Consider the following 11,927-nt stretch of genomic DNA (forward strand, 5'->3'; position numbering starts at 1 on the left):
TGCAAAATGGCTTTTTTCCTATTATTTTCTATAACATTTTCTATAAGATTGTAATGAATAAATCCTCATGTTTGACAGTTCTCACCCATCTGGAGTTTTCAATTAGTGTTTGGTGTTTTGTCTGGGGATATTTTAGTATATTTCTAACAAAGAATTTAAGTTCTTAAACCACACATAATCAAGTTTTTCTTTTTTTTCTTTGGGGCGGGGGTAGCCAGGGGCATTCAATCATTGAACCACATCTCCAGTCCTATTTTTGTATTTTATTTAGAGACAGGGTCTCACTGAATGGCTTAGCGCCTCACTTTTGCTGAGGCTGGCTTTGAACTCTCAATCCTCCTACCTCAGCCTCCTGAGTCACTGGGATTACAGGCGTGTGCCAGGGGTGTTTTTAATTCTTAATGAAATATTATTTTGCTAGAAACTGTGTTTCCAAATTGAAAGAAATTTAAAGTTGTACCCAATATTCTTGATTTGTCTGTAAGAATACTTCTTTTCATTTGTCAACCTTGGCAAACCTTGAGTTTTCAACTTAGCACTTCTAGTTATCTATTATGTTTTATTAACTGCTTTTAACACTATTATTTCCTTCCTTTCCTAACTCATGACATTCTAAACTTTTCTCTAAGTCATCATATAGCTAGCTCATTAATTTTCAGTTATTTACTAACAAAATACTTAAGGTCCTAAGTTTCTCATATAGGCAACTATAACTTCATCCCAAAGTCCTTTTTTTCTTATTGTTGTTGTTGTTTTTGTAGTGCTGGGGACTGAACTCAAGGTCTTGTATATGCTAGGCAGACACTCCACCATTGAGTTACATCTCCAGCCCTATACCAATTTTGATGGGTATAACATTTTACCATTGTTTTAAATATTTTTTCTTTTCATCAAGTTGTTCCTCATCCCATACACACACACAAGCACACACACGTGTGTGTGTGTGTATTTTACTGCAACTATGGATTTGGGAATTGTTATTGTTATCCTCCTATTACATAACTAACTTAACTGCACTGGTATCCAAGGATGTAATTTGTAAGGTACAGAATCTGTCAACATTTGAAGTATCCAGCACATACTCAATTTTTGTAAAATTCTATGAGTACTTAAAAGAATATATCTTCTCAACTACTGGATGGCTGCTAACTGTGTACAGTCCTGTATACCTTGTTTTGTTTTTGTTTTGGATGTAGGGGATTGAATCCAGAACCTCACAGACTCTGAGCTACACTCCCAGTCCCAGGTAATTTTTTCTAACCTGTCTTTTCTTAATTTACTAGGAGGTATGTTACAATTTCCTACAATGATTTGTATATTTATATCCTTAAAATTTTGCCAATTTGACCTTATAGATCACACCTAGTGTATCTTTTCCATTTCTTTAACTATGCCATTATACTCTTAGGTAATGGAGCATCTCTGATTCAAAAATCCAAAATGCTCCAATCTTTCTAGTGCCAATGGGATACCACACACAAAATATTCCACACCTGACCTCAAGTTTGGTCATAATCAAAATGCAACCACATTGAAAATGCTGTATAAAATTAATTTCAGGCTATGTGTATATGGCATATATGAAATATACATGAATTTTGTACTTAGACTTGGGTTTCATGCCCAAGATACCTACATATATAACATTCCAAGCTCCGTAAGAAATCTCATATACTACTGGTTCGAAGCACTTCAGATAAAGGATATCCAATCTGTACTAATAAAAAGCATTTAATTCAATTAATTTAGTAAATTTCATCTAAAATTTACATATAATTTTATAATTACATAATTATATATGGGATTTATGAAGATACCTGCTTATTTTCTATCTTACCTTGTGTTTTCTAATTCCTATGCATCTTTTTTCTTCTTCCCTACCTTATAATCAAATTTTTCTCACTTCTATCCCCTCACCCTCACTGATGTGGAATTATACATTCTATTTTAATTCTTCAGAAGGTTACTCATAATTTTCTTAATGGAAAACCCAAACTTAACTGTGGGTTGTAGGTGAAGATATCAGCCTATTAAAAAACCATGATAATAAATCAAATAAATAAAAGTCATAATAAAGGAACCAGGTGGAAGGTAAAACAGTAACCCTGGACTGGGAGGTTGCCTACTCTCATTAGACCCAGGTATTCTAGAGGCGGGGGTGGGAAGTTGAGCTCACAAGCTCAAGACCAGACTGGGCAGCCCAGCAAGAACCACACAGTAAAGAAATTTTAAAAAGAAAACTATATCCTAAAGATAAGAAAAGAGGCAAGGAGAAAACTAAACAAAATTCAGGTACCTGGAAAATAAATGAATAAAACAAATGAGAGAATACTAACTCCTCTAGACTAGCTGTTGGGAAAGCTGAGAAACATCCTGATTGACAAAATCCTCAGAAGATTTTAACTGAAAAAAACCAGTTATAAGAGAACTAAGTCAAGAGGGAGAGGAGATAAAATGGGCAAAACTGATTAAGAGCTATTTGAAAAGGAATTATATCCTTAGATCTACTCCCCCACTCTCTTGCGGTAACTGCCCCTTGGGTAATGTTTAACCTCTGCAGAAGGTAAAAACAGCATCCCTGTACTAGGAGGTTACCTGGTTATCATTAGGAAGAAAAACAGTGAAAGAGTATAAGCATACTATACACTAATGACTCCCAACTCCTTTCTTCTGCTGGGTTCTGGTTCCCAAATACCAGTAGCCAGACCTCTACGTACTTAGTCAGAACAAGACTCTTTTCTAGGGTACCTGAGCAACCCCGGAAAAATAATATAGATACTAATATTGAGAGTTTACCAACAAACAGCCCACTCAGATCCCACTACAGTGAAAATGAAAGAAGACAGTCTCACCCACAGTTCCTGCTTAGTTTTTAGATCCCTAGCTCCTAGTTACAGATTCACTTATCTGAGGAAAAATGACAGACAAAAACAGAAAAACCAACTTCAAGAAAATAGAATATGGAAAGGGGGAAATTTTTTCTTTAATCATCAATACATAAGAGCAAGACAGAGCAACACTGAAACAAGAGGAGGATGCCGAAGGAGCATTATAAAATAAAGAACAGCTCTTAGGAAGATTGATAGCTCTTGACAGCAGAAATAGTGCCATTAAAAAAAGGGGGGCAATATAAGAGAAGATTGAGTACAGAAAATCCCCCAGAAAGTAGAAAAGAAAAATGAAAAGCAGTAAATAAATGTGAAGAAAACTGGAGGACCAGTTTTGGAGATCCAGTACCCAAATAGGAGTTCCAAAAAGATATCAGAGATAATGGAGAGTAGGGGAGTCAAAGAAATTGAAAAAAACATCCTGAAGAGAAAGACAGGAGTTTCCAAATGAAAAGGGCCCATTAAGTCTCTGGTACAAGGGAGGAAAACCTACCTACCTCAAGGCTTGCAGCAGTGAAACCTCAGAAAGCTGAGGATAAAGGCAGAACCTGAAGTTTCCAGGGAGAAAAAATAGGTCATATAGAAAAAAATCAGAATGGCTTTGGTTTTCTCAACAGTTAACACTGTAAGTTAAGTCAACACAACAATGTCTTCATAATTCTGGGAAGAAAAAAAAAGTTACTTCTACACTAAACTTCTATGACCCAGTTAGGGTCAAATAAAGTCATTTTCAAACATGTAATTTCCAAATATTTAACCCCACACTCTCTCAAAGACAAAGCACCAAAACGACAAGCAGAAATGTTTCACAAAGTTGAAGTCAAAAACGGAAAACATAAAAAGCAAACACAAATACCTTTTAAAAGATATAGAGGGAAGTTTCAAATATCTTCAAGTTGTAGAAAAGTAACAAAATATTCCCCAAATACCTACAGGAATTTTTATTTCAGAAAAAAATCACAATTAAATGCTTCAGTCAACATAAAATACATGAAATATGATGGTGTTGCCTCACAGAACACCTACAGTCTCCCCGCATAAAGTTACTGTATTAGATAGTTGGCAATCTATGTTGAAACACATGAAGATAAAAAGCATCAGTGAAGACCTGACATTTCACAACTATTAGTCAAAGAAATCACAGGTAACCAGGACAATAAGCAGCATTAAAAAATCACCACATAAAATCCAATTTTTAACAAGCAGATTTCTCAATTCTCACTGTAACTATGTTCTTTTCAAAGTTGTAAGTTAGTAAGGAAAAGACACTGCCAACTGGAAAACTAAGTCATTTAAACAAAAGCAAACAGAAAACATTCATGTGCTCAACTTTATGACTGTCCAAACCTAATATGAGTTTGGATTTAACCACAGAAGCAAGTCATTAGTTCAGACTACCTGTTCTATGCTCAAGTTACACTTCTTTCACCTTTAATAAGTTAAGTTGAATCTGTAGCTCTATAATCAGCTTGTCAACATACAACTTACATATTGGTTTATCATTCCTAGATTATGAACAATCACCCATCACAAGACTACACAGGCCCAGACTCAAATCAGCAGAAGTATTAAGCACTCCAATGGCCCTTTGAACTCCCGGTCATCTTGCCTCTCTAAAAGCAGATCTGGCACCCTCATCAAATCATGCGGGTTAGGTCCTCAGGCTGTAAAAGTTTCATTAAGTCTAGAGTAGCACTGGCCAATAGAATTTTGTACACAATGATGGAAATGTCCTTTAACTGTGCTATCCAATACAGCACCCATCAAAACTTAATAAAATTTAACATTCAGTTCCTGAGTCATGGTAGCTGCATTTCAAGTGTGAAATAACCACATGTGGCTAGTAGCACCCGATGAGATATAGCAGACTTCTCTAAGGCCTAATGCTCCCCAGTGGTGCTTCAACGAGAAAACGCGGAGCTACTGTAACTGCCCATTCCCCCTCCCCAAAAAATCTTTAAGTCCTCCTACAAAAAAAGTTTTACTTTTTATCTTTTTTATATTTTGCAAGTCTGCATAGTATTTCTCTTCAGGTTTTCTGGTTGCTGCTGTATAAGCAGATGTGCATGTGCTTAAAAAAAATATGAAAATTACTGCTTTAGAGCAGAAGTAGCCAATGCACGAACTTCAAGCCATAGCTAAACCCTGCTGATACTAAAACTTTTTTTTTTTTTTTTTTTTAAAGAAAGCTTAATTGGCCAGTTAACATGAACAAGGGAAAAGGCTTGGGCACAGCTTTCACTGTACCATTCATAGGCTGATATGGTGGACTACAAATTAGATTCACCACTCCACATCATGAAATGAAAGATGTGTTTAAGATGGAATCCTTTCTTAATATTTACAAGATCTTAAGTATTAATTCTTTAGAGAATTTTAGGCAGTATCTGCATATGAAAAATGAAGTTCACTTTTAAGCAAACTATGAGATCACAGACTTACTATGCTACTTCCTCCAAGAGTCTTCTTTGACTTAAAAGACTCAAGGTAATGAACACATGGGCATCCAATGGTTCCTCAAAATTATTCTTCCTTACTAACTGAATATGTTAAACCTGACACTACCCTCTTTTTTCCAAAAAGGAAGGATGGTAAGTACTGTAGATTATTCAAAGAAATCCATGTTTACAGATGCAAACTAGACAAAAGTCTATACTCACTTTCCATTGCTCTACAGTACTGAGGCCAATATAATTCCAGATTTTGAAAAATTACAGATGGGGAAGAATTAGTAGAACTTCACAGTAAATTCACAAATTTTAATAAGAATGAAACACGTCAGGATTTGTTTTCTTAAGAGTACAAAGACATATCTAAATTACCAAGCACCTGTCTTAAGAGTGTGGCTCAGTTTTAACTAAGCAGAATCACCCACACTTCAGAATGTGAGCCAAGAAGGAAAGTCACAGAAGTACCCTAATATTAGACTAGCTAATGTGACCAAACTAGAGGCAGTGTCTAAATCCACCTGGCTTGGCAAAATTATATTCTCTCTACATCATATTGCTTAACTGAAGTTGAAAGCTACCTTTGAGATGTAAATCTACAATCAACGCTGAAAAATATTCTAACTGAATACTCATAATTACACCAACATCATATACAACCACAAGAACGAGAAGTTATATTCTATGTACGTATATGTCAAAATACACTCTACTGTCATGAATTTTTAAAGATAGTTCTTTCTATATTATAAAACAATAATACCAATCTGGAGAAATAATCAAAATTGATCAGTGATAAGCAATACTGTGCATTCTTCAATGGAAAAGGTTGGGTTGCTTCTGTACTACTACTAAAAATAAATCCTATTTTTTTAATAGCCAAGGCTACCTATTCCAAGGTCACCAGTAATTATTTCATAGAGTAGATGAGTTAGAAAATAATTCTGAGGTAGGAAAAAGGAGGATCCAAATAAATTATCAAAGCTAATAATGGGCAGAAGACACATACAAGAGGCAAGAAATCCTCAACATAAACTCTGGCCAACTGTCCCAACTTACTCTACCCTGGAAATCTCTGGCACACTCTATCTAAAAGTGCAAGTGAAAAGCGTTACATGACACTGCTGCACACTGACAAAAAGAACAATTTACTCTGAAGAAAAGGTGGTGGCACAGGGTGCTGTACCACTAAGGTCACCCTTCTACTACTGGCCAGCATAAAGACTTTTCAGTCTGGAACCATGGCTCTCTAAATGGCAAAACAAATGTGAAACATCTTGGTTAAAGTAGGTACCGTGGATCTTTCATGAAAAAAGTCCTTTGCTATAGTACAATGCTCTATCCCCTTAAGAACTTTAATCATCCTGAATAACAACCTGCAGTATATTATGCAGATTACTGCACTCTTAAAAAGATTTTCCCAAACATGATATAAGCTAATTGATGAACATTCATTACTAGACTTTCAGGTCTGGTCCTGCACTGAATAGCCCCAGACATGCTAGTCAAGCTTTGAATATTTTTGTGTCTTGCAGATTACCTCTATTATCCTCACCCGGCTGTTATCTTTTCTTGTTGGTGGTGGTTTTTTTCCTTATAATAGGCAGAAGGCTAACATTTCTCCATTCTCCTATCTACTCCCCACCACACCCCTGTCAAAATCTCCCACACAACCCATAATCTACTTGTTTCTAATCTGTGGGTTTAGAAGCCAGATAAACTTTGCTTGTTAGAAACATTTTAAGTAAATGCCAACAGGTTCTGACTAAAGATCTCAAAGGCTCTCCTATAATTTAATGTATAAACTGGGACAGTGGGCTACCCCAGGCCTTTGCTACTCAGTGTCTGCTTCTCAACAGCCTTTTACAATAGGTCAAGGATGAGAGTGTAGGCAAATCATTTAGATTATAAAAAGTCTAAATTACTAAAACCCACAATTTGGGCTTTAATTGTGGCTCAGTGGTAAAGCGCTTGCCTAGAATGTGTGAAGCACTGGGTTTGATTGTCAGCACCGAATACAAATAAAGCTTCATCAACAACTAATAAAAATTAAAAAAATTTTTTTTAAAAACCCACAACTAGAAGACAGCAAGAGAAGGGATTATTTGGAAAGGTCCTTATGTGTCAGGCAATGTTCTAGGTACTATAACCATGAATACTAAACCCTCATAATAACCATAAGAGGAAGGCATTATTACCTCCACTTTTAGTCAGAAAACCAAAACTCAGGAGTTAAGTAGTTTACCCAATATTGTAACCAAGAAGCCAAATATTACCCTAGGTTTCAAAATCCAAGGTCTTTCCAATACTTCAGATCCCTACCCAATTATTCTTGATTTAATTATTTTTACATGTTACTCCTGATCCTTTCACTGAAATCTGACTAAATGAAGTTTGCTTTCTTACCTTTACCACTTTCTTTAACTAAAGGGCAATGGTTAACCAAACAGAGGCTATTATCAAACATAGCTCCACCAGTGTACAAACACCATTCTTAAAGATTGGCCATATCTTCGGTTTGTATAGACTGCAAAAATGGTGACAAGTGTCCCCCAACACTGATTGTTCCCAGTGACACTGAGTTGACATTTCAGATCTTACCCAGTGCTGTCCTGTACATATGACAGAAAGCAGTACATCTTAGGAATTGGCCCAATAAGGAATTACTGCATTCTTCCCCAATTTGTACACTAATACAATTAATTTTCTTATGCTAAACACGGGGGACTAAAGCAAGAGACATGCGAAGTTTCCACTTTCCTAATTCCAGTAAGAACAGAGGTGTACTTGTTTAGTGTCAGAAGCTTTATTACTTAGTCCAGGGCCTGACAGAGAAAAAGTTGTTCACTGAATAAATGCTACTTGTCCAACAACTACAAATTACTTGTTAAATAAATGCATAATCTCTCCTGAACTGGTTTTGAAATCCTTAAAATTTCACATTTTCTAACATACGTGCAATACTTAGTGGAAAGCATCTTTCCCCTTACAGAAAAAAGGGCCTTTATAAAAAAAATTAAAAAAAAACTCTTCTTCCATCAAAAGACAAAGAATCTAAAAAGACATGCCCCTCTCCACCCTCTAAAAATGATCTTGTCCCAAGAGTATGACTGCCAGACTCCACTAAACACAGCCTTCCTATACATTACAAAAACACCCGTATAAAAATGCTGCTACAAAACAAAGCTTTTGGAGTTCTAAAGCACAATAGCAACAAAATAAAAAGCAAACAATAAGGAAAACTTTTACACCTAAAATTTAAAACTGACAATATTTGCAAAACATTAAAATTCAAAAGGTCTCTAACCAGCGGTTTATGCAGCTAAAAATCTGTTTCACTTACAGCTTAAAAAAGCTTCAAATTCAATGTGAAGTAATAAGATTATGGCAACATCATTCTAACATTTACAATATGAAAGTGTAAAGGGCACCTCTTGCTCTTTTGAGTAGAAACCTTTGTTTCCATTAGAATTACTGAAATACACTAAACCATCCCCACTATTCCTACTTCTGAGTTAAAATACATACTACACCTGACAAGCCACAATCACACAATTACCCTTCAGTCTTGTAAGTCTATCTCTTCACAAACCTTACAGGTTGTAAAGAGTTAAATACAAGTAAGTTACAACCTTGATAAAACAAATTTTGTTGAAGATAGGCAATGTTAAATCACTTTAGGTGTAGCTACAAAGTACAAAAACCAAGCTGTAAGAGCAATTTCTTTAAGTGGGTATTTCTAACCACTTACATCAATTAAACTTGGCCAATGAATTTCCCTAAACTCAATTAAATCTGTAAGATTTTAACTTAAGAATTTATGTGGGCACTTTAGAAGAGCCCAAAGAAGTGAACTATTTACTTATATTTACCACTACCACAGCTAAATTATAGCAAAAACTAAGGAACTTTAAAAATAAAATCAGTGCTACTTTCTGAATTTGAACATTTGATAAATGATCTTGAGAGTAAATTCTTTAAATATTCTGTATCATTTTTAAAACAAATGAAAAATTCCTCAAACTATGACACTTTCAGGAAATCCATTTTACATTCCTCCCATCTCTTACTTTTGCTTTACTAACCCTCACATCAAAAACTTTCACACTTCATTTAACTGCTGGACAAGTCTTTAAGAAGGAAACTTCTAAAAGGGAGATCAAAGGTAAAATAACAGCAAATATGTGTTCAACATAACAGCCAGTTTATGCTCATATTAGAAAGCTTTCTTTGAGTCTATCAGTGGTATAGATTCAATTCATATGAAGTCAGAACATAAAAAGGAATTTTGGAAATCAATACACATTTCAGGAACCCCTTTTGAAAAGATAAAATTACTCCGCCTAAGTTTGCAATTGTTTTACAATCGTCGTTTTAAAGTTTAAAACACCACAATTTAGGACATTCCAAACTGTTAGCAAACAAGACATTACTGATAAAAAAACGCTGCTTCCAAATTCATTTTACCTGGCTTTTTAAAATAAAGCTCTGATTGACAACCAAATAAGTAGCACTTAGCTTTTATGTCAAAATGAGTAACAAAACCAAACTAGGTGTTGTTTTTCTTTTGTTTAAGGATCAGAAGAAAACCATGACCACCAAAGGTTAAGTAAAAGACAAAAAGTACCTGACCCAAGGGCAGTATTCCTCACAAGAGAACAAAATAATTCAAGCTGCAATTTTGAGAACCAAGTTTGAAATTGGTGAAATCAATCAGCGTGCTTTCTAAAGGCATGTGATGAAAAACTAATAGGCTGCACCCACCGAGCAACTTTCGCAAGTACATTGAGGATGATCCCGGCAGTGTCAGCCGTGAGCGTGTTTATGTGAGGGTACACAAACTATTCAGAACCCACGACCATTACGGTTAACAAAGGTTACAGGACGGGGGTGGGGGGAGTGGAGCAAAGTATCACACGCTCCCAACTCGGCTACCCAACTCCTGCAACAAGAGCTCTAGCCCTTCGGCTTTGGAAATCAGAACCACAAAGTGCCGAGCGTGAGAGCCGCGCAGGGGAAGGGAAAAGGGCGACCCGCCCGGCCGGGCTAGGCGGGGGCGCAGAGCCCCTTCCCCGGCGCCGACCCCGGCCCGCGCGCCCACGGCTCCGCCACACCCAGCCCCCACCCGCCGTGGCCATGTGACACGCCGGCCGCGGCCGCACACAAACACGCCCCTGCGAGGCCCGCGGGCGCCCAGGCTTTACCTGCACCGTGGCGCCAGGTCCCGCCCCGTCAGATCCGGGGGGCCCGGGACCTTTTGTTCCTTCCTCTTCCGATGGGATGGAGGGGGCTGGGAGGGGAAGAGGGGAATGGGCGATTGAAGGCGGAACTGACAACACTCCCGGCCGCAGAGCCCCCGCCCCCCCGGCCCGTGCCCGGCGGGCGGCCCCAGCGCGCAGGGAAAAGAGGGAGGGCGGGCGCACAGGGAAGGGGCCCGGCCGCCGCCCGCGGAGGAGGGGGTGGGGACGCCCGCCGCCCCTCCTCCCCTCAGGCGCGCGCCCGCCGCTCCTCCCGGCGGCCGCGCCCTCGCCAGCCGGCCCACCTCCGCTTCCGCTCTCTGCCTCGCCTGCCGGCCGGCCGCAGCGCACCCACCTCCGGGCGGCTCGCTCGGCGCTCGCGGGCTGCAGGCTCGCTGCTCCTCCGCCGCCGCGGCCGCGCGGTAGACCCGCCTCCCACCCCGGGCCGCGAGCCCCGCCGATTCGCCGGCGCAGCCCCGGGGCTGGCACCCTGCCGCCCGCTGATTGGCGCCCCCAGCCGCCCGTTAGGGCGCGAAGCACGCCGGCCGAGCGCCGCGCGTAGCGCGCACGGAAGACGGAGGGAGCGGAGGAGGGAAGGAAGGAGGCCGAGCGCCGCGGGAAGGGCCGGGGGCCGAGCGGCGCGCGGGGAGTCGCGGGCCACCGCCTCCCCACCTCCTTTTGCCTTCGGCCCGCCCCGCCTCCCAGCCGGACTGGCGGCGCCAGCAACCAATCAGCGCACAGGGAGCTCGGGGTGTGAGCCGCGCGTCGGGGGCCTCGAATCGGAAGGGAGACGTAGCTCGCTGATTGGTCCCGCCTCCCCCGTCGAACGTGAGGCGAGGCGAGGCGAGGCGCGGCCGCTCGGGGTGGGACGCCGGCGGTTTCGCTTGAGTTGGTCTCCGGCGCGCTCCCACAGAGGCTCTGGAGAGAGGCGGGGACTGCCGCGCTGGGACCGCGTCGCCCCGCGACCGCCTGACCCCGAGCCCCTTACGGCCATCAGCGCCATTGGGTGGGGCCACCGCCTCGTCTGCTTTCCGTGGTGAAGCGGGGCGTGAACACGTGCTTAGCCCCGGGGGAGACCCCACGCTTGCTTGGACGACAGGACGCGCCTGGGGCAGAAAGGGCTCCTGGGAAGCTCCCGTGTGCGGCCCCAGATGGGCGCGCCCTTTGCAAATGAATGGGCGGGACCCTCGTGCGGGAGACGGGGGCGGGGCCAGGTTGTAAATAAGCCGAGACCAGGGTAGGGGAGATGCCAGATATTTTTCTTCAACCTGAATCTTGGTACCCCCACCGGTAAAAGTGATGTTAATAATGCATGCCCCAGGGGCTGGAGTTGCGGCTCAGTGGTAGTGTTTGCC

At 40.8% G+C, this 11,927-nt stretch overlaps 1 protein-coding gene across 6 annotated transcripts in view; it reads right to left on the bottom strand.

Moving 5' to 3' along the window:
• Positions 1-11,248, bottom strand: part of Smad2 (SMAD family member 2) — an 87,479-nt gene extending 76,231 nt beyond the window's left edge. For 2 of the 6 annotated variants that reach the window (XM_047526268.1, XM_047526269.1), the window contains exons 1-2: positions 10,878-11,248; positions 10,540-10,625 (exon numbers count right to left, since the gene is read on the bottom strand). The gene's annotated coding sequence lies outside the window, so the exon portion shown is untranslated. The remainder of the gene's footprint in view (positions 1-10,539; positions 10,626-10,877) is intronic. The other 4 variants (XM_047526264.1, XM_047526263.1, XM_047526266.1 and 1 more) reach the window with 4 other exon arrangements.
• Positions 11,249-11,927: the final 679 nt, after the last annotated feature.

Source organism: Sciurus carolinensis, chromosome 15, assembly GCF_902686445.1.
Source record: "Sciurus carolinensis chromosome 15, mSciCar1.2, whole genome shotgun sequence".
NCBI classification, from domain to species: Eukaryota; Metazoa; Chordata; class Mammalia; order Rodentia; family Sciuridae; genus Sciurus; species Sciurus carolinensis.